This window comes from Schistocerca americana, chromosome 3 (assembly GCF_021461395.2).
Source record: "Schistocerca americana isolate TAMUIC-IGC-003095 chromosome 3, iqSchAmer2.1, whole genome shotgun sequence".
Taxonomy (NCBI): Eukaryota; Metazoa; Arthropoda; class Insecta; order Orthoptera; family Acrididae; genus Schistocerca; species Schistocerca americana.
This window is the reverse complement of record NC_060121.1, coordinates 707,475,861-707,500,003: the sequence shown is the minus strand read 5'-3', so window position 1 is coordinate 707,500,003 and position 24,143 is coordinate 707,475,861. Positions and strand designations below refer to the sequence as shown.

At 42.0% G+C, this 24,143-nt stretch overlaps 13 non-coding genes across 13 annotated transcripts; all 13 read right to left on the bottom strand.

Annotated features, from left to right (window-relative positions):
- Positions 1-1,654: 1,654 nt before the first annotated feature.
- LOC124608600 lies at positions 1,655-1,773 on the bottom strand. The gene has a single exon (XR_006979218.1). It is a non-coding gene; the product is annotated as a U5 spliceosomal RNA (small nuclear RNA).
- Positions 1,774-2,727: 954 nt separating this feature from the next.
- On the bottom strand, positions 2,728-2,934 carry LOC124608412. The gene has a single exon (XR_006979056.1). It is a non-coding gene; the product is annotated as a small nucleolar RNA U3 (small nucleolar RNA).
- Positions 2,935-5,368: 2,434 nt separating this feature from the next.
- On the bottom strand, positions 5,369-5,487 carry LOC124608599. Its single transcript, XR_006979217.1, has one exon. It is a non-coding gene; the product is annotated as a U5 spliceosomal RNA (small nuclear RNA).
- Positions 5,488-6,441: 954 nt separating this feature from the next.
- Positions 6,442-6,648, bottom strand: LOC124608504. Its single transcript, XR_006979136.1, has one exon. It is a non-coding gene; the product is annotated as a small nucleolar RNA U3 (small nucleolar RNA).
- A 2,432-nt stretch (positions 6,649-9,080) lies between these two features.
- Positions 9,081-9,199, bottom strand: LOC124608597. Its single transcript, XR_006979215.1, has one exon. It is a non-coding gene; the product is annotated as a U5 spliceosomal RNA (small nuclear RNA).
- A 954-nt stretch (positions 9,200-10,153) lies between these two features.
- On the bottom strand, positions 10,154-10,360 carry LOC124608432. The gene has a single exon (XR_006979073.1). It is a non-coding gene; the product is annotated as a small nucleolar RNA U3 (small nucleolar RNA).
- Positions 10,361-12,792: 2,432 nt separating this feature from the next.
- On the bottom strand, positions 12,793-12,911 carry LOC124608596. The gene has a single exon (XR_006979214.1). It is a non-coding gene; the product is annotated as a U5 spliceosomal RNA (small nuclear RNA).
- Positions 12,912-13,865: 954 nt separating this feature from the next.
- LOC124608503 lies at positions 13,866-14,072 on the bottom strand. Its single transcript, XR_006979135.1, has one exon. It is a non-coding gene; the product is annotated as a small nucleolar RNA U3 (small nucleolar RNA).
- A 2,440-nt stretch (positions 14,073-16,512) lies between these two features.
- Positions 16,513-16,631, bottom strand: LOC124608595. The gene has a single exon (XR_006979213.1). It is a non-coding gene; the product is annotated as a U5 spliceosomal RNA (small nuclear RNA).
- A 954-nt stretch (positions 16,632-17,585) lies between these two features.
- LOC124608431 lies at positions 17,586-17,792 on the bottom strand. Its single transcript, XR_006979072.1, has one exon. It is a non-coding gene; the product is annotated as a small nucleolar RNA U3 (small nucleolar RNA).
- A 2,430-nt stretch (positions 17,793-20,222) lies between these two features.
- Positions 20,223-20,341, bottom strand: LOC124608594. The gene has a single exon (XR_006979212.1). It is a non-coding gene; the product is annotated as a U5 spliceosomal RNA (small nuclear RNA).
- A 954-nt stretch (positions 20,342-21,295) lies between these two features.
- LOC124608502 lies at positions 21,296-21,502 on the bottom strand. Its single transcript, XR_006979134.1, has one exon. It is a non-coding gene; the product is annotated as a small nucleolar RNA U3 (small nucleolar RNA).
- Positions 21,503-23,946: 2,444 nt separating this feature from the next.
- On the bottom strand, positions 23,947-24,065 carry LOC124608593. Its single transcript, XR_006979211.1, has one exon. It is a non-coding gene; the product is annotated as a U5 spliceosomal RNA (small nuclear RNA).
- Positions 24,066-24,143: the final 78 nt, after the last annotated feature.

Genomic DNA, 24,143 nt, shown 5'->3' with positions numbered 1-24,143 from the left:
ATTTTACAGACCTACGCATACCATGCCAATCTGTATGCTTCAACTATGATGGCCCATGTGCTATGAACACAGAAATTTCTCATAAAATAACAAATAATTTTACAACTATACAACTACTCCGACAAGCTCCTTACTAAAATGCTACATGTTTAGCAATCCCCCCATCATCTCAGAATAATCCCAAGCAGTGCTTTCATCCCATGAGCACTTCTTTGCAAGCAAAACCACAAACTACTTTTTATACTAGCTTCCTTGTCACAGTGAACAGGAAACTAATGCTAGTGCCTCAGTTTACTAAAAAGCTTTTTTCGCTTGCAACATATAAACTACCAACTTGAACCTCACACTCACACACACACACACACACACACACACACACACATACAGAAAACTTAATTCCACAGAAATTTAGGAGTAACAGTGGTTACCTCACATTTTCATACATACTCAAATAGCTACTTCTGTGCACTTCACACAATGTTCTCATCGTGTTCCACCAGAGAACACAGTTATCACTATGCATGGATTCTGGTAAAAGAGCATTAAAAAAACAAACAGCCTGATCAAAGTGATTATCTGCACATCCTCTGCCAATATCATGTCACTCTATACCCGAGGGAAACTAGAATGCAGGGAAAGGAGCTTTGTTGTGAGCACTGTGTTGGTATTTCATCATTTACTGACCAAAGTCTTCTCAAGCCAAGTATGCACCAGCTCTGTGTATGGCTGGGTCAATCAAGAGCCCCTATCAATTTTACTTAAAAGACAAGCAGCATCAACAACTCACAGGAGGCACTGAACATTTTTACCATTATCTGCACCACCTTCCACTGATTTACTGAAGAAGAAACTGCAAAGTCTGCCCAATTTTGTACACAAGTAATCTTGAAAACATTGGAGTCAACAGCAGATACATAGTTTCCAAGACTGTAGCTAGGAACAACCCTTCAATTTCAAGATTTATCTCTCACTGAGACACACCATACCCAAACTACACCTAGCAGGAAATTATTACTTACTTCATTTCTAGCTATTTATGTCATATTCAACAACTGTCTCTTTCTCACCTAAATCTTCTACACAACTGAGTACACTGTTATGAACAAACACATTATGGCAACAAGCCAGTGTCACTAATATCCACTCTATTGAAAACCATTTAAATACTCATCCTGCCCAACTAACCACCATCTTCGGCCCAAAGCTCACTCACATCATACCTACAAATCACAAACTTCTGTGGTAAAAATAATTTTGGGTTTCAAAACATAATCTACTAATCACATACCAGTATTTCTTACAAAGCCTATCATTCATCATTCACTTCAAAATATCAGTTTATATGCTGTTGTGCAACTGCAGTGCAAGTAAACACTCTCAAATCATCTAGAACTGAGGTACGGAAAGGGTTCACCAAGTGTTTCCAGGTAGTCCTGTAGCTCCCTCTCTGTCTTTACACAATCGTCTAACACACTGTACGCCATTTCAGGGCAAATGTACTTGTTTCATTATACTACGACACGGCCTATTACAATTTCAAATTTTAAAAAAACAAATATCTGCCTGATCCAACGTCATCCGCTACTCCACGCCCTTCATTCACACAACACAATCTACCTCTTGCTACTTACATTACGTTTTCACTTGTGATTATGGCTCAGCAATAGCCGAGCACTACGAAAAATACCTTATAGACTCATTTAATGTTCCCCTCCACGGAAATCTTTAGTAAAAGGCGAAAGATTTATTCGTTTTGAAGGGAAACCAGAGTGCCGATCAACGCCCTCACTTCAATACTTATGGCTGCTTCTCTATTACTTCTCCGCGAGAACGCGGAAAATTCTTTCCGTCTTGTCTACTTCTCTACCGTCAACAGACTTCCAGTGTCATGCAAGCACACACCCCAAACTAACTGTCAACGCTGAAACACGTGTCTGCCAAATGTCGTCGCTATTACTCTTTAGTTAACTATTTTCATCATTTCTGTCACCATTCAAGCTGCTTCATTACCTCACCTGCCGACAGATGGCAGCACGCCTAATTCCTGTCGGCGACTCACCGTCCGACATACAACGTCCGACACACAACTGCCCGCACTGCTCTGCATCTAACACTAATCTCTCTCCTCCCTACCACATTCGTTCACTGAAAAAAACTGACAACTAGACAGTTCTTTGTACGCAAAACTAGGCCACATCAGACGCAACGTGTATGTAGATGTATGGTGCAAGGGAAATATCCCCCTACTCCCACACATCTAATTAATACTAGTTGACAACAGAAATAAAATTTCTGTCGATAGTATTCGAACCAGTCTTATTCATTTGCCAATTTCATGCATTCCTTCTTGCAGATAACAGTGCCTTGCAAATCGCTCAATTCATGTTTGCTAGCCAAACGTGCTCCTCCTAAATGTTTCGTACATCATGCATTAGTGGTGATTATCAACACTGTGTTGTGTGTCAGCTTTTTATCGTCATCAATTGCACTCTTCTTGTGTTGCTCACTCAGTCTTGTAACTCAAAAGTACGTCGTTGTCATCCAAGCCTAGCACTTGGAGCAGGCCAAATCAAATGGCTCGTCCCCGTGACACTCGAGAAACTTCCACAAGGCTTTCATGACATGTCGCAATCAAAGTCCTTCCACAAGCTGCAGCGACATTTCTGCAACGACGCGGGTCCCGATACCAAAGGTATGACTTACGCTTCTGATCTATATAATAAAACCACCACTCGGAAAGCGCTATTCCCTTCCCACATCCCTCAGAATGTGGTGAACGATCATCGATTACAACCAAGATGCGATGAATCTCGATCGCAAGCCTCACGCTCAGGGAGAGCGCTACCACTCATCATCGTGGTTACGTCTACTCCAGCTTTGAACTAGAGAGAGTTGAAGACATACTACAGAAATGATCCTGTGAAGTATGATCTTGCTTGCAAGCTATCACCGCTCGCTACTTATGCCACGAGACCGTCAACACGCCCTACGAGAATACGACACACTCTTCACATTTCGCGATTTACAAGCTCCGACATTCTGCAAAGAACCTACTTCTACTCTTACTTGGCCGCCATGATCTCGCTCAGCTATTTTGTGCGCTACCAGTGCTTCTTGCGTTCCGAAATGAGAGACCATTGCCTCAGGCGAGACTGTATGTAAACACCGCTTGCACCTCCGGCCGCTAGATGGCGGCCTGGGGCACATACAGTAGCATTCTACGGCGCAAGCAGACACGCCAAATAGCCACTGAAAGAGAAACACACAAGAGGGCATTCATAGGACTCTTGTGCTTTCTTTAAAACCGCCTCTCTCTTCGAAATTTTTCGCACAGCACTAGCTCATTCACCTCACTCTAACAGTGCGAACTCTTGTCGATATTTGGCCTCTTTCATGCATACTTCCTCTTTCGTTTCACTTTGCGTCTTACTTGATACCCGCCCTTGGAGCTGCTGACATACAATACTCGCAACAAATGTGTTTCTCTCTGTATCTCTTTTCGCCTATCACGAGTATTGCTTTTCCTCACATGGCAATTATGAAAACACCCACAGCTGAACAAACACTTCAATTCAGCGCCACGTCCATACTATCAATCATACACCAGTAATTTCACAGCTACTTGCTCCACTAATACATTTCTTATGTCTACTGTTAAACAGATGAAGAATCAAAGTATACATCAAGTCTCTATGAACATCACTGTCAGGACATTTTACAGACCTACGCATACCATGCCAATCTGTATGCTTCAACTATGATGGCCCATGTGCTATGAATACAGAAATTTCTCATAAAATAACAAATAATTTTACAACTATACAACTACTCCGACAAGCTCCTTACTAAAATGCTACATGTTTAGCAATCCCCCCATCATCTCAGAATAATCCCAAGCAGTGCTTTCATCCCATGAGCACTTCTTTGCAAGCAAAACCACAAACTACTTTTTATACTAGCTTCCTTGTCACAGTGAACAGGAAACTAATGCTAGTGCCTCAGTTTACTAAAAAGCTTTTTTCGCTTGCAACATATAAACTACCAACTTGAACCTCACACACACACACACACACACACACACACACACACACACACATACAGAAAACTTAATTCCACAGAAATTTAGGAGTAACAGTGGTTACCTCACATTTTCATACATACTCAAATAGCTACTTCTGTGCACTTCACACAATGTTCTCATCGTGTTCCACCAGAGAACACAGTTATCACTATGCATGGATTCTGGTAAAAGAGCATTAAAAAAACAAACAGCCTGATCAAAGTGATTATCTGCACATCCTCTGCCAATATCATGTCACTCTATACCCGAGGGAAACTAGAATGCAGGGAAAGGAGCTTTGTTGTGAGCACTGTGTTGGTATTTCATCATTTACTGACCAAAGTCTTCTCAAGCCAAGTATGCACCAGCTCTGTGTATGGCTGGGTCAATCAAGAGCCCCTATCAATTTTACTTAAAAGACAAGCAGCATCAACAACTCACAGGAGGCACTGAACATTTTTACCATTATCTGCACCACCTTCCACTGATTTACTGAAGAAGAAACTGCAAAGTCTGCCCAATTTTGTACACAAGTAATCTTGAAAACATTGGAGTCAACAGCAGATACATAGTTTCCAAGACTGTAGCTAGGAACAACCCTTCAATTTCAAGATTTATCTCTCACTGAGACACACCATACCCAAACTACACCTAGCAGGAAATTACTACTTACTTCATTTCTAGCTATTTATGTCATATTCAACAACTGTCTCTTTCTCACCTAAATCTTCTACACAACTGAGTACACTGTTATGAACAAACACATTATGGCAACAAGCCAGTGTCACTAATATCCACTCTATTGAAAACCATTTAAATACTCATCCTGCCCAACTAACCACCATCTTCGGCCCAAAGCTCACTCACATCATACCTACAAATCACAAACTTCTGTGGTAAAAATAATTTTGGGTTTCAAAACATAATCTACTAATCACATACCAGTATTTCTTACAAAGCCTATCATTCATCATTCACTTCAAAATATCAGTTTATATGCTGTTGTGCAACTGCAGTGCAAGTAAACACTCTCAAATCATCTAGAACTGAGGTACGGAAAGGGTTCACCAAGTGTTTCCAGGTAGTCCTGTAGCTCCCTCTCTGTCTTTACACAATCGTCTAACACACTGTACGCCATTTCAGGGCAAATGTACTTGTTTCATTATACTACGACACGGCCTATTACAATTTCAAATTTTAAAAAAACAAATATCTGCCTGATCCAACGTCATGCGCTACTCCACGCCCTTCATTCACATAACACAATCTACCTCTTGCTACTTACATTACGTTTTCACTTGTGATTATGGCTCAGCAATAGCCGAGCACTACGAAAAATACCTTATAGACTCATTTAATGTTCCCCTCCACGGAAATCTTTAGTAAAAGGCGAAAGATTTATTCGTTTTGAAGGGAAACCAGAGTGCCGATCAACGCCCTCACTTCAATACTTATGGCTGCTTCTCTATTACTTCTCCGCGAGAACGCGGAAAATTCTTTCCGTCTTGTCTACTTCTCTACCGTCAACAGACTTCCAGTGTCATGCAAGCACACACCCCAAACTAACTGTCAACGCTGAAACACGTGTCTGCCAAATGTCGTCGCTATTACTCTTTAGTTAACTATTTTCATCATTTCTGTCACCATTCAAGCTGCTTCATTACCTCACCTGCCGACAGATGGCAGCACGCCTAATTCCTGTCGGCGACTCACCGTCCGACATACAACGTCCGACACACAACTGCCCGCACTGCTCTGCATCTAACACTAATCTCTCTCCTCCCTACCACATTCGTTCACTGAAAAAAACTGACAACTAGACAGTTCTTTGTACGCAAAACTAGGCCACATCAGACGCAACGTGTATGTAGATGTATGGTGCAAGGGAAATATCCCCCTACTCCCACACATCTAATTAATACTAGTTGACAACAGAAATAAAATTTCTGTCGATAGTATTCGAACCAGTCTTATTCATTTGCCAATTTCATGCATTCCTTCTTGCAGATAACAGTGCCTTGCAAATCGCTCAATTCATGTTTGCTAGCCAAACGTGCTCCTCCTAAATGTTTCGTACATCATGCATTAGTGGTGATTATCAACACTGTGTTGTGTGTCAGCTTTTTATGGTCATCAATTGCACTCTTCTTGTGTTGCTCACTCAGTCTTGTAACTCAAAAGTACGTCGTTGTCATCCAAGCCTAGCACTTGGAGCAGGCCAAATCAAATGGCTCGTCCCCGTGACACTCGAGAAACTTCCACAAGGCTTTCATGACATGTCGCAATCAAAGTCCTTCCACAACCTGCAGCGACATTTCTGCAACGACGCGGGTCCCGATACCAAAGGTATGACTTACGCTTCTGATCTATATAATAAAACCACCACTCGGAAAGCGCTATTCCCTTCCCACATCCCTCAGAATGTGGTGAACGATCATCGATTACAACCAAGATGCGATGAATCTCGATCGCAAGCCTCACGCTCAGGGAGAGTGCTACCACTCGTCATCGTGGTTACGTCTACTCCAGCTTTGAACTAGAGAGAGTTGAAGACATACTACAGAAATGATCCTGTGAAGTATGATCTTGCTTGCAAGCTATCACCGCTCGCTACTTATGCCACGAGACCGTCAACACGCCCTACGAGAATACGACACACTCTTCACATTTCGCGATTTACAAGCTCCGACATTCTGCAAAGAACCTACTTCTACTCTTACTTGGCCGCCATGATCTCGCTCAGCTATTTTGTGCGCTACCAGTGCTTCTTGCGTTCCGAAATGAGAGACCATTGCCTCAGGCGAGACTGTATGTAAACACCGCTTGCACCTCCGGCCGCTAGATGGCGGCCTGGGGCACATACAGTAGCATTCTACGGCGCAAGCAGACACGCCAAATAGCCACTGAAAGAGAAACACACAAGAGGGCATTCATAGGACTCTTGTGCTTTCTTTAAAACCGCCTCTCTCTTCGAAATTTTTCGCACAGCACTAGCTCATTCACCTCACTCTAACAGTGCGAACTCTTGTCGATATTTGGCCTCTTTCATGCATACTTCCTCTTTCGTTTCACTTTGCGTCTTACTTGATACCCGCCCTTGGAGCTGCTGACATACAATACTCGCAACAAATGTGTTTCTCTCTGTATCTCTTTTCGCCTATCACGAGTATTGCTTTTCCTCACATGGCAATTATGAAAACACCCACAGCTGAACAAACACTTCAATTCAGCGCCACGTCCATACTATCAATCATACACCAGTAATTTCACAGCTACTTGCTCCACTAATACATTTCTTATGTCTACTGTTAAACAGATGAAGAATCAAAGTATACATCAAGTCTCTATGAACATCACTGTCAGGACATTTTACAGACCTACGCATACCATGCCAATCTGTATGCTTCAACTATGATGGCCCATGTGCTATGAATACAGAAATTTCTCATAAAATAACAAATAATTTTACAACTATACAACTACTCCGACAAGCTCCTTACTAAAATGCTACATGTTTAGCAATCCCCCCATCATCTCAGAATAATCCCAAGCAGTGCTTTCATCCCATGAGCACTTCTTTGCAAGCAAAACCACAAACTACTTTTTATACTAGCTTCCTTGTCACAGTGAACAGGAAACTAATGCTAGTGCCTCAGTTTACTAAAAAGCTTTTTCCGCTTGCAACATATAAACTACCAACTTGAACCTCACACACACACACACACACACACACACACACACACACACATACAGAAAACTTAATTCCACAGAAATTTAGGAGTAACAGTGGTTACCTCACATTTTCATACATACTCAAATAGCTACTTCTGTGCACTTCACACAATGTTCTCATCGTGTTCCACCAGAGAACACAGTTATCACTATGCATGGATTCTGGTAAAAGAGCATTAAAAAAACAAACAGCCTGATCAAAGTGATTATCTGCACATCCTCTGCCAATATCATGTCACTCTATACCCGAGGGAAACTAGAATGCAGGGAAAGGAGCTTTGTTGTGAGCACTGTGTTGGTATTTCATCATTTACTGACCAAAGTCTTCTCAAGCCAAGTATGCACCAGCTCTGTGTATGGCTGGGTCAATCAAGAGCCCCTATCAATTTTACTTAAAAGACAAGCAGCATCAACAACTCACAGGAGGCACTGAACATTTTTACCATTATCTGCACCACCTTCCACTGATTTACTGAAGAAGAAACTGCAAAGTCTGCCCAATTTTGTACACAAGTAATCTTGAAAACATTGGAGTCAACAGCAGATACATAGTTTCCAAGACTGTAGCTAGGAACAACCCTTCAATTTCAAGATTTATCTCTCACTGAGACACACCATACCCAAACTACACCTAGCAGGAAATTACTACTTACTTCATTTCTAGCTATTTATGTCATATTCAACAACTGTCTCTTTCTCACCTAAATCTTCTACACAACTGAGTACACTGTTATGAACAAACACATTATGGCAACAAGCCAGTGTCACTAATATCCACTCTATTGAAAACCATTTAAATACTCATCCTGCCCAACTAACCACCATCTTCGGCCCAAAGCTCACTCACATCATACCTACAAATCACAAACTTCTGTGGTAAAAATAATTTTGGGTTTCAAAACATAATCTACTAATCACATACCAGTATTTCTTACAAAGCCTATCATTCATCATTCACTTCAAAATATCAGTTTATATGCTGTTGTGCAACTGCAGTGCAAGTAAACACTCTCAAATCATCTAGAACTGAGGTACGGAAAGGGTTCACCAAGTGTTTCCAGGTAGTCCTGTAGCTCCCTCTCTGTCTTTACACAATCGTCTAACACACTGTACGCCATTTCAGGGCAAATGTACTTGTTTCATTATACTACGACACGGCCTATTACAATTTCAAATTTTAAAAAAACAAATATCTGCCTGATCCAACGTCATCCGCTACTCCACGCCCTTCATTCACACAACACAATCTACCTCTTGCTACTTACATTACGTTTTCACTTGTGATTATGGCTCAGCAATAGCCGAGCACTACGAAAAATACCTTATAGACTCATTTAATGTTCCCCTCCACGGAAATCTTTAGTAAAAGGCGAAAGATTTATTCGTTTTGAAGGGAAACCAGAGTGCCGATCAACGCCCTCACTTCAATACTTATGGCTGCTTCTCTATTACTTCTCCGCGAGAACGCGGAAAATTCTTTCCGTCTTGTCTACTTCTCTACCGTCAACAGACTTCCAGTGTCATGCAAGCACACACCCCAAACTAACTGTCAACGCTGAAACACGTGTCTGCCAAATGTCGTCGCTATTACTCTTTAGTTAACTATTTTCATCATTTCTGTCACCATTCAAGCTGCTTCATTACCTCACCTGCCGACAGATGGCAGCACGCCTAATTCCTGTCGGCGACTCACCGTCCGACATACAACGTCCGACACACAACTGCCCGCACTGCTCTGCATCTAACACTAATCTCTCTCCTCCCTACCACATTCGTTCACTGAAAAAAACTGACAACTAGACAGTTCTTTGTACGCAAAACTAGGCCACATCAGACGCAACGTGTATGTAGATGTATGGTGCAAGGGAAATATCCCCCTACTCCCACACATCTAATTAATACTAGTTGACAACAGAAATAAAATTTCTGTCGATAGTATTCGAACCAGTCTTATTCATTTGCCAATTTCATGCATTCCTTCTTGCAGATAACAGTGCCTTGCAAATCGCTCAATTCATGTTTGCTAGCCAAACGTGCTCCTCCTAAATGTTTCGTACATCATGCATTAGTGGTGATTATCAACACTGTGTTGTGTGTCAGCTTTTTATCGTCATCAATTGCACTCTTCTTGTGTTGCTCACTCAGTCTTGTAACTCAAAAGTACGTCGTTGTCATCCAAGCCTAGCACTTGGAGCAGGCCAAATCAAATGGCTCGTCCCCGTGACACTCGAGAAACTTCCACAAGGCTTTCATGACATGTCGCAATCAAAGTCCTTCCACAAGCTGCAGCGACATTTCTGCAACGACGCGGGTCCCGATACCAAAGGTATGACTTACGCTTCTGATCTATATAATAAAACCACCACTCGGAAAGCGCTATTCCCTTCCCACATCCCTCAGAATGTGGTGAACGATCATCGATTACAACCAAGATGCGATGAATCTCGATCGCAAGCCTCACGCTCAGGGAGAGTGCTACCACTCATCATCGTGGTTACGTCTACTCCAGCTTTGAACTAGAGAGAGTTGAAGACATACTACAGAAATGATCCTGTGAAGTATGATCTTGCTTGCAAGCTATCACCGCTCGCTACTTATGCCACGAGACCGTCAACACGCCCTACGAGAATACGACACACTCTTCACATTTCGCGATTTACAAGCTCCGACATTCTGCAAAGAACCTACTTCTACTCTTACTTGGCCGCCATGATCTCGCTCAGCTATTTTGTGCGCTACCAGTGCTTCTTGCGTTCCGAAATGAGAGACCATTGCCTCAGGCGAGACTGTATGTAAACACCGCTTGCACCTCCGGCCGCTAGATGGCGGCCTGGGGCACATACAGTAGCATTCTACGGCGCAAGCAGACACGCCAAATAGCCACTGAAAGAGAAACACACAAGAGGGCATTCATAGGACTCTTGTGCTTTCTTTAAAACCGCCTCTCTCTTCGAAATTTTTCGCACAGCACTAGCTCATTCACCTCACTCTAACAGTGCGAACTCTTGTCGATATTTGGCCTCTTTCATGCATACTTCCTCTTTCGTTTCACTTTGCGTCTTACTTGATACCCGCCCTTGGAGCTGCTGACATACAATACTCGCAACAAATGTGTTTCTCTCTGTATCTCTTTTCGCCTATCACGAGTATTGCTTTTCCTCACATGGCAATTATGAAAACACCCACAGCTGAACAAACACTTCAATTCAGCGCCACGTCCATACTATCAATCATACACCAGTAATTTCACAGCTACTTGCTCCACTAATACATTTCTTATGTCTACTGTTAAACAGATGAAGAATCAAAGTATACATCAAGTCTCTATGAACATCACTGTCAGGACATTTTACAGACCTACGCATACCATGCCAATCTGTATGCTTCAACTATGATGGCCCATGTGCTATGAATACAGAAATTTCTCATAAAATAACAAATAATTTTACAACTATACAACTACTCCGACAAGCTCCTTACTAAAATGCTACATGTTTAGCAATCCCCCCATCATCTCAGAATAATCCCAAGCAGTGCTTTCATCCCATGAGCACTTCTTTGCAAGCAAAACCACAAACTACTTTTTATACTAGCTTCCTTGTCACAGTGAACAGGAAACTAATGCTAGTGCCTCAGTTTACTAAAAAGCTTTTTTCGCTTGCAACATATAAACTACCAACTTGAACCTCACACACACACACACACACACACACACACACACACACACATACAGAAAACTTAATTCCACAGAAATTTAGGAGTAACAGTGGTTACCTCACATTTTCATACATACTCAAATAGCTACTTCTGTGCACTTCACACAATGTTCTCATCGTGTTCCACCAGAGAACACAGTTATCACTATGCATGGATTCTGGTAAAAGAGCATTAAAAAAACAAACAGCCTGATCAAAGTGATTATCTGCACATCCTCTGCCAATATCATGTCACTCTATACCCGAGGGAAACTAGAATGCAGGGAAAGGAGCTTTGTTGTGAGCACTGTGTTGGTATTTCATCATTTACTGACCAAAGTCTTCTCAAGCCAAGTATGCACCAGCTCTGTGTATGGCTGGGTCAATCAAGAGCCCCTATCAATTTTACTTAAAAGACAAGCAGCATCAACAACTCACAGGAGGCACTGAACATTTTTACCATTATCTGCACCACCTTCCACTGATTTACTGAAGAAGAAACTGCAAAGTCTGCCCAATTTTGTACACAAGTAATCTTGAAAACATTGGAGTCAACAGCAGATACATAGTTTCCAAGACTGTAGCTAGGAACAACCCTTCAATTTCAAGATTTATCTCTCACTGAGACACACCATACCCAAACTACACCTAGCAGGAAATTACTACTTACTTCATTTCTAGCTATTTATGTCATATTCAACAACTGTCTCTTTCTCACCTAAATCTTCTACACAACTGAGTACACTGTTATGAACAAACACATTATGGCAACAAGCCAGTGTCACTAATATCCACTCTATTGAAAACCATTTAAATACTCATCCTGCCCAACTAACCACCATCTTCGGCCCAAAGCTCACTCACATCATACCTACAAATCACAAACTTCTGTGGTAAAAATAATTTTGGGTTTCAAAACATAATCTACTAATCACATACCAGTATTTCTTACAAAGCCTATCATTCATCATTCACTTCAAAATATCAGTTTATATGCTGTTGTGCAACTGCAGTGCAAGTAAACACTCTCAAATCATCTAGAACTGAGGTACGGAAAGGGTTCACCAAGTGTTTCCAGGTAGTCCTGTAGCTCCCTCTCTGTCTTTACACAATCGTCTAACACACTGTACGCCATTTCAGGGCAAATGTACTTGTTTCATTATACTACGACACGGCCTATTACAATTTCAAATTTTAAAAAAACAAATATCTGCCTGATCCAACGTCATGCGCTACTCCACGCCCTTCATTCACATAACACAATCTACCTCTTGCTACTTACATTACGTTTTCACTTGTGATTATGGCTCAGCAATAGCCGAGCACTACGAAAAATACCTTATAGACTCATTTAATGTTCCCCTCCACGGAAATCTTTAGTAAAAGGCGAAAGATTTATTCGTTTTGAAGGGAAACCAGAGTGCCGATCAACGCCCTCACTTCAATACTTATGGCTGCTTCTCTATTACTTCTCCGCGAGAACGCGGAAAATTCTTTCCGTCTTGTCTACTTCTCTACCGTCAACAGACTTCCAGTGTCATGCAAGCACACACCCCAAACTAACTGTCAACGCTGAAACACGTGTCTGCCAAATGTCGTCGCTATTACTCTTTAGTTAACTATTTTCATCATTTCTGTCACCATTCAAGCTGCTTCATTACCTCACCTGCCGACAGATGGCAGCACGCCTAATTCCTGTCGGCGACTCACCGTCCGACATACAACGTCCGACACACAACTGCCCGCACTGCTCTGCATCTAACACTAATCTCTCTCCTCCCTACCACATTCGTTCACTGAAAAAAACTGACAACTAGACAGTTCTTTGTACGCAAAACTAGGCCACATCAGACGCAACGTGTATGTAGATGTATGGTGCAAGGGAAATATCCCCCTACTCCCACACATCTAATTAATACTAGTTGACAACAGAAATAAAATTTCTGTCGATAGTATTCGAACCAGTCTTATTCATTTGCCAATTTCATGCATTCCTTCTTGCAGATAACAGTGCCTTGCAAATCGCTCAATTCATGTTTGCTAGCCAAACGTGCTCCTCCTAAATGTTTCGTACATCATGCATTAGTGGTGATTATCAACACTGTGTTGTGTGTCAGCTTTTTATGGTCATCAATTGCACTCTTCTTGTGTTGCTCACTCAGTCTTGTAACTCAAAAGTACGTCGTTGTCATCCAAGCCTAGCACTTGGAGCAGGCCAAATCAAATGGCTCGTCCCCGTGACACTCGAGAAACTTCCACAAGGCTTTCATGACATGTCGCAATCAAAGTCCTTCCACAACCTGCAGCGACATTTCTGCAACGACGCGGGTCCCGATACCAAAGGTATGACTTACGCTTCTGATCTATATAATAAAACCACCACTCGGAAAGCGCTATTCCCTTCCCACATCCCTCAGAATGTGGTGAACGATCATCGATTACAACCAAGATGCGATGAATCTCGATCGCAAGCCTCACGCTCAGGGAGAGTGCTACCACTCGTCATCGTGGTTACGTCTACTCCAGCTTTGAACTAGAGAGAGTTGAAGACATACTACAGAAATGATCCTGTGAAGTATGATCTTGCTTGCAAGCTATCACCGCTCGCTACTTATGCCACGAGACCGTCAACACGCCCTACGAGAATACGACACACTCTTCACATTTCGCGATTTACAAGCTCCGACATTCTGCAAAGAACCTACTTCTACTCTTACTTGGCCGCCATGATCTCGCTCAGCTATTTTGTGCGCTACCAGTGCTTCTTGCGTTCCGAAATGAGAGACCATTGCCTCAGGCGAGACTGTATGTAAACACCGCTTGCACCTCCGGCCGCTAGATGGCGGCCTGGGGCACATACAGTAGCATTCTACGGCGCAAGCAGACACGCCAAATAGCCACTGAAAGAGAAACACACAAGAGGGCATTCATAGGACTCTTGTGCTTTCTTTAAAACCGCCTCTCTCTTCGAAATTTTTCGCACAGCACTAGCTCATTCACCTCACTCTAACAGTGCGAACTCTTGTCGATATTTGGCCTCTTTCATGCATACTTCCTCTTTCGTTTCACTTTGCGTCTTACTTGATACCCGCCCTTGGAGCTGCTGACATACAATACTCGCAACAAATGTGTTTCTCTCTGTATCTCTTTTCGCCTATCACGAGTATTGCTTTTCCTCACATGGCAATTATGAAAACACCCACAGCTGAACAAACACTTCAATTCAGCGCCACGTCCATACTATCAATCATACACCAGTAATTTCACAGCTACTTGCTCCACTAATACATTTCTTATGTCTACTGTTAAACAGATGAAGAATCAAAGTATACATCAAGTCTCTATGAACATCACTGTCAGGACATTTTACAGACCTACGCATACCATGCCAATCTGTATGCTTCAACTATGATGGCCCATGTGCTATGAATACAGAAATTTCTCATAAAATAACAAATAATTTTACAACTATACAACTACTCCGACAAGCTCCTTACTAAAATGCTACATGTTTAGCAATCCCCCCATCATCTCAGAATAATCCCAAGCAGTGCTTTCATCCCATGAGCACTTCTTTGCAAGCAAAACCACAAACTACTTTTTATACTAGCTTCCTTGTCACAGTGAACAGGAAACTAATGCTAGTGCCTCAGTTTACTAAAAAGCTTTTTCCGCTTGCAACATATAAACTACCAACTTGAACCTCACACACACACACACACACACACACACACACACACACACACACACACATACAGAAAACTTAATTCCACAGAAATTTAGGAGTAACAGTGGTTACCTCACATTTTCATACATACTCAAATAGCTACTTCTGTGCACTTCACACAATGTTCTCATCGTGTTCCACCAGAGAACACAGTTATCACTATGCATGGATTCTGGTAAAAGAGCATTAAAAAAACAAACAGCCTGATCAAAGTGATTATCTGCACATCCTCTGCCAATATCATGTCACTCTATACCCGAGGGAAACTAGAATGCAGGGAAAGGAGCTTTGTTGTGAGCACTGTGTTGGTATTTCATCATTTACTGACCAAAGTCTTCTCAAGCCAAGTATGCACCAGCTCTGTGTATGGCTGGGTCAATCAAGAGCCCCTATCAATTTTACTTAAAAGACAAGCAGCATCAACAACTCACAGGAGGCACTGAACATTTTTACCATTATCTGCACCACCTTCCACTGATTTACTGAAGAAGAAACTGCAAAGTCTGCCCAATTTTGTACACAAGTAATCTTGAAAACATTGGAGTCAACAGCAGATACATAGTTTCCAAGACTGTAGCTAGGAACAACCCTTCAATTTCAAGATTTATCTCTCACTGAGACACACCATACCCAAACTACACCTAGCAGGAAATTACTACTTACTTCATTTCTAGCTATTTATGTCATATTCAACAACTGTCTCTTTCTCACCTAAATCTTCTACACAACTGAGTACACTGTTATGAACAAACACATTATGGCAACAAGCCAGTGTCACTAATATCCACTCTATTGAAAACCATTTAAATACTCATCCTGCCCAACTAACCACCATCTTCGGCCCAAAGCTCACTCACATCATACCTACAAATCACAAACTTCTGTGGTAAAAATAATTTTGGGTTTCAAAACATAATCTACTAATCACATACCAGTATTTCTTACAAAGCCTATCATTCATCATTCACTTCAAAATATCAGTTTATATGCTGTTGTGCAACTGCAGTGCAAGTAAACACTCTCAAATCATCTAGAACTGAGGTACGGAAAGGGTTCACCAAGTGTTTCCAGGTAGTCCTGTAGCTCCCTCTCTGTCTTTACACAATCGTCTAACACACTGTACGCCATTTCAGGGCAAATGTACTTGTTTCATTATACTACGACACGGCCTATTACAATTTCAAATTTTAAAAAAACAAATATCTGCCTGATCCAACGTCATCCGCTACTCCACGCCCTTCATTCACACAACACAATCTACCTCTTGCTACTTACATTACGTTTTCACTTGTGATTATGGCTCAGCAATAGCCGAGCACTACGAAAAATACCTTATAGACTCATTTAATGTTCCCCTCCACGGAAATCTTTAGTAAAAGGCGAAAGATTTATTCGTTTTGAAGGGAAACCAGAGTGCCGATCAACGCCCTCACTTCAATACTTATGGCTGCTTCTCTATTACTTCTCCGCGAGAACGCGGAAAATTCTTTCCGTCTTGTCTACTTCTCTACCGTCAACAGACTTCCAGTGTCATGCAAGCACACACCCCAAACTAACTGTCAACGCTGAAACACGTGTCTGCCAAATGTCGTCGCTATTACTCTTTAGTTAACTATTTTCATCATTTCTGTCACCATTCAAGCTGCTTCATTACCTCACCTGCCGACAGATGGCAGCACGCCTAATTCCTGTCGGCGACTCACCGTCCGACATACAACGTCCGACACACAACTGCCCGCACTGCTCTGCATCTAACACTAATCTCTCTCCTCCCTACCACATTCGTTCACTGAAAAAAACTGACAACTAGACAGTTCTTTGTACGCAAAACTAGGCCACATCAGACGCAACGTGTATGTAGATGTATGGTGCAAGGGAAATATCCCCCTACTCCCACACATCTAATTAATACTAGTTGACAACAGAAATAAAATTTCTGTCGATAGTATTCGAACCAGTCTTATTCATTTGCCAATTTCATGCATTCCTTCTTGCAGATAACAGTGCCTTGCAAATCGCTCAATTCATGTTTGCTAGCCAAACGTGCTCCTCCTAAATGTTTCGTACATCATGCATTAGTGGTGATTATCAACACTGTGTTGTGTGTCAGCTTTTTATCGTCATCAATTGCACTCTTCTTGTGTTGCTCACTCAGTCTTGTAACTCAAAAGTACGTCGTTGTCATCCAAGCCTAGCACTTGGAGCAGGCCAAATCAAATGGCTCGTCCCCGTGACACTCGAGAAACTTCCACAAGGCTTTCATGACATGTCGCAATCAAAGTCCTTCCACAAGCTGCAGCGACATTTCTGCAACGACGCGGGTCCCGATACCAAAGGTATGACTTACGCTTCTGATCTATATAATAAAACCACCACTCGGAAAGCGCTATTCCCTTCCCACATCCCTCAGAATGTGGTGAACGATCATCGATTACAACCAAGATGCGATGAATCTCGATCGCAAGCCTCACGCTCAGGGAGAGTGCTACCACTCATCATCGTGGTTACGTCTACTCCAGCTTTGAACTAGAGAGAGTTGAAGACATACTACAGAAATGATCCTGTGAAGTATGATCTTGCTTGCAAGCTATCACCGCTCGCTACTTATGCCACGAGACCGTCAACACGCCCTACGAGAATACGACACACTCTTCACATTTCGCGATTTACAAGCTCCGACATTCTGCAAAGAACCTACTTCTACTCTTACTTGGCCGCCATGATCTCGCTCAGCTATTTTGTGCGCTACCAGTGCTTCTTGCGTTCCGAAATGAGAGACCATTGCCTCAGGCGAGACTGTATGTAAACACCGCTTGCACCTCCGGCCGCTAGATGGCGGCCTGGGGCACATACAGTAGCATTCTACGGCGCAAGCAGACACGCCAAATAGCCACTGAAAGAGAAACACACAAGAGGGCATTCATAGGACTCTTGTGCTTTCTTTAAAACCGCCTCTCTCTTCGAAATTTTTCGCACAGCACTAGCTCATTCACCTCACTCTAACAGTGCGAACTCTTGTCGATATTTGGCCTCTTTCATGCATACTTCCTCTTTCGTTTCACTTTGCGTCTTACTTGATACCCGCCCTTGGAGCTGCTGACATACAATACTCGCAACAAATGTGTTTCTCTCTGTATCTCTTTTCGCCTATCACGAGTATTGCTTTTCCTCACATGGCAATTATGAAAACACCCACAGCTGAACAAACACTTCAATTCAGCGCCACGTCCATACTATCAATCATACACCAGTAATTTCACAGCTACTTGCTCCACTAATACATTTCTTATGTCTACTGTTAAACAGATGAAGAATCAAAGTATACATCAAGTCTCTATGAACATCACTGTCAGGACATTTTACAGACCTACGCATACCATGCCAATCTGTATGCTTCAACTATGATGGCCCATGTGCTATGAATACAGAAATTTCTCATAAAATAACAAATAATTTTACAACTATACAACTACTCCGACAAGCTCCTTACTAAAATGCTACATGTTTAGCAATCCCCCCATCATCTCAGAATAATCCCAAGCAGTGCTTTCATCCCATGAGCACTTCTTTGCAAGCAAAACCACAAACTACTTTTTATACTAGCTTCCTTGTCACAGTGAACAGGAAACTAATGCTAGTGCCTCAGTTTACTAAAAAGCTTTTTTCGCTTGCAACATATAAACTACCAACTTGAACCTCACACACACACACACACACACACACACACACACACACATACAGAAAACTTAATTCCACAGAAATTTAGGAGTAACAGTGGTTACCTCACATTTTCATACATACTCAAATAGCTACTTCTGTGCACTTCACACAATGTTCTCATCGTGTTCCACCAGAGAACACAGTTATCACTATGCATGGATTCTGGTAAAAGAGCATTAAAAAAACAAACAGCCTGATCAAAGTGATTATCTGCACATCCTCTGCCAATATCATGTCACTCTATACCCGAGGGAAACTAGAATGCAGGGAAAGGAGCTTTGTTGTGAGCACTGTGTTGGTATTTCATCATTTACTGACCAAAGTCTTCTCAAGCCAAGTATGCACCAGCTCTGTGTATGGCTGGGTCAATCAAGAGCCCCTATCAATTTTACTTAAAAGACAAGCAGCATCAACAACTCACAGGAGGCACTGAACATTTTTACCATTATCTGCACCACCTTCCACTGATTTACTGAAGAAGAAACTGCAAAGTCTGCCCAATTTTGTACACAAGTAATCTTGAAAACATTGGAGTCAACAGCAGATACATAGTTTCCAAGACTGTAGCTAGGAACAACCCTTCAATTTCAAGATTTATCTCTCACTGAGACACACCATACCCAAACTACACCTAGCAGGAAATTACTACTTACTTCATTTCTAGCTATTTATGTCATATTCAACAACTGTCTCTTTCTCACCTAAATCTTCTACACAACTGAGTACACTGTTATGAACAAACACATTATGGCAACAAGCCAGTGTCACTAATATCCACTCTATTGAAAACCATTTAAATACTCATCCTGCCCAACTAACCACCATCTTCGGCCCAAAGCTCACTCACATCATACCTACAAATCACAAACTTCTGTGGTAAAAATAATTTTGGGTTTCAAAACATAATCTACTAATCACATACCAGTATTTCTTACAAAGCCTATCATTCATCATTCACTTCAAAATATCAGTTTATATGCTGTTGTGCAACTGCAGTGCAAGTAAACACTCTCAAATCATCTAGAACTCAGGTACGGAAAGGGTTCACCAAGTGTTTCCAGGTAGTCCTGTAGCTCCCTCTCTGTCTTTACACAATCGTCTAACACACTGTACGCCATTTCAGGGCAAATGTACTTGTTTCATTATACTACGACACGGCCTATTACAATTTCAAATTTAAAAAAAACAAATATCTGCCTGATCCAACGTCATCCGCTACTCCACGCCCTTCATTCACATAACACAATCTACCTCTTGCTACTTACATTACGTTTTCACTTGTGATTATGGCTCAGCAATAGCCGAGCACTACGAAAAATACCTTATAGACTCATTTAATGTTCCCCTCCACGGAAATCTTTAGTAAAAGGCGAAAGATTTATTCGTTTTGAAGGGAAACCAGAGTGCCGATCAACGCCCTCACTTCAATACTTATGGCTGCTTCTCTATTACTTCTCCGCGAGAACGCGGAAAATTCTTTCCGTCTTGTCTACTTCTCTACCGTCAACAGACTTCCAGTGTCATGCAAGCACACACCCCAAACTAACTGTCAACGCTGAAACACGTGTCTGCCAAATGTCGTCGCTATTACTCTTTAGTTAACTATTTTCATCATTTCTGTCACCATTCAAGCTGCTTCATTACCTCACCTGCCGACAGATGGCAGCACGCCTAATTCCTGTCGGCGACTCACCGTCCGACATACAACGTCCGACACACAACTGCCCGCACTGCTCTGCATCTAACACTAATCTCTCTCCTCCCTACCACATTCGTTCACTGAAAAAAACTGACAACTAGACAGTTCTTTGTACGCAAAACTAGGCCACATCAGACGCAACGTGTATGTAGATGTATGGTGCAAGGGAAATATCCCCCTACTCCCACACATCTAATTAATACTAGTTGACAACAGAAATAAAATTTCTGTCGATAGTATTCGAACCAGTCTTATTCATTTGCCAATTTCATGCATTCCTTCTTGCAGATAACAGTGCCTTGCAAATCGCTCAATTCATGTTTGCTAGCCAAACGTGCTCCTCCTAAATGTTTCGTACATCATGCATTAGTGGTGATTATCAACACTGTGTTGTGTGTCAGCTTTTTATGGTCATCAATTGCACTCTTCTTGTGTTGCTCACTCAGTCTTGTAACTCAAAAGTACGTCGTTGTCATCCAAGCCTAGCACTTGGAGCAGGCCAAATCAAATGGCTCGTCCCCGTGACACTCGAGAAACTTCCACAAGGCTTTCATGACATGTCGCAATCAAAGTCCTTCCACAAGCTGCAGCGACATTTCTGCAACGACGCGGGTCCCGATACCAAAGGTATGACTTACGCTTCTGATCTATATAATAAAACCACCACTCGGAAAGCGCTATTCCCTTCCCACATCCCTCAGAATGTGGTGAACGATCATCGATTACAACCAAGATGCGATGAATCTCGATCGCAAGCCTCACGCTCAGGGAGAGTGCTACCACTCGTCATCGTGGTTACGTCTACTCCAGCTTTGAACTAGAGAGAGTTGAAGACATACTACAGAAATGATCCTGTGAAGTATGATCTTGCTTGCAAGCTATCACCGCTCGCTACTTATGCCACGAGACCGTCAACACGCCCTACGAGAATACGACACACTCTTCACATTTCGCGATTTACAAGCTCCGACATTCTGCAAAGAACCTACTTCTACTCTTACTTGGCCGCCATGATCTCGCTCAGCTATTTTGTGCGCTACCAGTGCTTCTTGCGTTCCGAAATGAGAGACCATTGCCTCAGGCGAGACTGTATGTAAACACCGCTTGCACCTCCGGCCGCTAGATGGCGGCCTGGGGCACATACAGTAGCATTCTACGGCGCAAGCAGACACGCCAAATAGCCACTGAAAGAGAAACACACAAGAGGGCATTCATAGGACTCTTGTGCTTTCTTTAAAACCGCCTCTCTCTTCGAAATTTTTCGCACAGCACTAGCTCATTCACCTCACTCTAACAGTGCGAACTCTTGTCGATATTTGGCCTCTTTCATGCATACTTCCTCTTTCGTTTCACTTTGCGTCTTACTTGATACCCGCCCTTGGAGCTGCTGACATACAATACTCGCAACAAATGTGTTTCTCTCTGTATCTCTTTTCGCCTATCACGAGTATTGCTTTTCCTCACATGGCAATTATGAAAACACCCACAGCTGAACAAACACTTCAATTCAGCGCCACGTCCATACTATCAATCATACACCAGTAATTTCACAGCTACTTGCTCCACTAATACATTTCTTATGTCTACTGTTAAACAGATGAAGAATCAAAGTATACATCAAGTCTCTATGAACATCACTGTCAGGACATTTTACAGACCTACGCATACCATGCCAATCTGTATGCTTCAACTATGATGGCCCATGTGCTATGAATACAGAAATTTCTCATAAAATAACAAATAATTTTACAACTATACAACTACTCCGACAAGCTCCTTACTAAAATGCTACATGTTTAGCAATCCCCCCATCATCTCAGAATAATCCCAAGCAGTGCTTTCATCCCATGAGCACTTCTTTGCAAGCAAAACCACAAACTACTTTTTATACTAGCTTCCTTGTCACAGTGAACAGGAAACTAATGCTAGTGCCTCAGTTTACTAAAAAGCTTTTTCCGCTTGCAACATATAAACTACCAACTTGAACCTCACACACACACACACACACACACACACACACACACACACACACACACACACATACAGAAAACTTAATTCCACAGAAATTTAGGAGTAACAGTGGTTACCTCACAATTTCATACATACTCAAATAGCTACTTCTGTGCACTTCACACAATGTTCTCATCGTGTTCCACCAGAGAACACAGTTATCACTATGCATGGATTCTGGTAAAAGAGCATTAAAAAAACAAACAGCCTGATCAAAGTGATTATCTGCACATCCTCTGCCAATATCATGTCACTCTATACCCGAGGGAAACTAGAATGCAGGGAAAGGAGCTTTGTTGTGAGCACTGTGTTGGTATTTCATCATTTACTGACCAAAGTCTTCTCAAGCCAAGTATGCACCAGCTCTGTGTATGGCTGGGTCAATCAAGAGCCCCTATCAATTTTACTTAAAAGACAAGCAGCATCAACAACTCACAGGAGGCACTGAACATTTTTACCATTATCTGCACCACCTTCCACTGATTTACTGAAGAAGAAACTGCAAAGTCTGCCCAATTTTGTACACAAGTAATCTTGAAAACATTGGAGTCAACAGCAGATACATAGTTTCCAAGACTGTAGCTAGGAACAACCCTTCAATTTCAAGATTTATCTCTCACTGAGACACACCATACCCAAACTACACCTAGCAGGAAATTATTACTTACTTCATTTCTAGCTATTTATGTCATATTCAACAACTGTCTCTTTCTCACCTAAATCTTCTACACAACTGAGTACACTGTTATGAACAAACACATTATGGCAACAAGCCAGTGTCACTAATATCCACTCTATTGAAAACCATTTAAATACTCATCCTGCCCAACTAACCACCATCTTCGGCCCAAAGCTCACTCACATCATACCTACAAATCACAAACTTCTGTGGTAAAAATAATTTTGGGTTTCAAAACATAATCTACTAATCACATACCAGTATTTCTTACAAAGCCTATCATTCATCATTCACTTCAAAATATCAGTTTATATGCTGTTGTGCAACTGCAGTGCAAGTAAACACTCTCAAATCATCTAGAACTGAGGTACGGAAAGGGTTCACCAAGTGTTTCCAGGTAGTCCTGTAGCTCCCTCTCTGTCTTTACACAATCGTCTAACACACTGTACGCCATTTCAGGGCAAATGTACTTGTTTCATTATACTACGACACGGCCTATTACAATTTCAAATTTTAAAAAAACAAATATCTGCCTGATCCAACGTCATCCGCTACTCCACGCCCTTCATTCACACAACACAATCTACCTCTTGCTACTTACATTACGTTTTCACTTGTGATTATGGCTCAGCAATAGCCGAGCACTACGAAAAATACCTTATAGACTCATTTAATGTTCCCCTCCACGGAAATCTTTAGTAAAAGGCGAAAGATTTATTCGTTTTGAAGGGAAACCAGAGTGCCGATCAACGCCCTCACTTCAATACTTATGGCTGCTTCTCTATTACTTCTCCGCGAGAACGCGGAAAATTCTTTCCGTC